General features: G+C 26.4%; 1 protein-coding gene across 1 annotated transcript in view; it reads right to left on the reverse strand.

Annotated features, from left to right (window-relative positions):
- LOC107715401 (neurexin-1-like) overlaps positions 1-899 on the reverse strand; it is a 422,466-nt gene that overhangs the window by 57,755 nt on the left and 363,812 nt on the right. The gene's annotated exons all lie outside the window — the stretch shown is intronic.

Raw genomic sequence — 899 nt, forward strand, 5'->3', positions numbered from 1 at the left:
TTTCCACTTTAGATTGGGTACTGCAAAAACATGAACAAATAATTAATAGATTATTTGTTAGGATGTGTAAAAATAGGTCAACACAACAAACAAAGACCAACAAATGAAGATCATATGAACTGAAAGTTAACTGACATTTGTAAGCATTTCAATTTACATTAAATAATCATATGTTAATCATTAGGTAATGTTTAGTAAGTTCATTAGAACATCATCTCATATTTCTAGCTATGTGAATATTTATTAAAGGGGTCATATGATGCTGCTAAAAAGAACATTATTTTGTGTATTTGGTGTAATGAAATGTGTTTATGCGGTTTAAAGTTAAAAAAACACATTATTTTCCACATACTGTACATTATTGTTTCTCCTCTATGCCCCGCCTTTTTGAAACGCGTCGATTTTTACAAAACTAATCGGTCTGAAAAGCGAGGTGTGCTCTGATTAGCCAGAATATCTCTTTGGATTTGAGACTTTAGTCTTTGCAACTTTACAGATCTTCTTTATGCACCAAGAGCTTGCAACACTCTAAAGAGAAAGGAAAAAATGAAATCGCATCATATGACCCCTTTAAATAATGATCTGTTAAGCATTATATAATGGTTGTTAATGATTTATAAATGAAAGTTATTATAAAGTGTTACCCACATTATTTAGTTTTTTATTATTCATCACACTATTTCCTGCATAAAAAAACAAAATAAAAAACTAAACTTTTTGTAGTAGTTTTGGCAAACAACAACAACAACAACAATAACAATAATGATTTGTTTTTACAATTATTATTTATATAATAAAATATACAAAAATGATACATTATTATTCTATTATTATCTCTATTGTAAACTATACAAATTATACATTAATAATAATAATAATAATAAATATTGCATATATAT

Source organism: Sinocyclocheilus rhinocerous, unplaced genomic scaffold, assembly GCF_001515625.1.
Source record: "Sinocyclocheilus rhinocerous isolate Xijiao unplaced genomic scaffold, SAMN03320098_v1.1 scaffold299, whole genome shotgun sequence".
NCBI lineage: Eukaryota > Metazoa > Chordata > Actinopteri > Cypriniformes > Cyprinidae > Sinocyclocheilus > Sinocyclocheilus rhinocerous.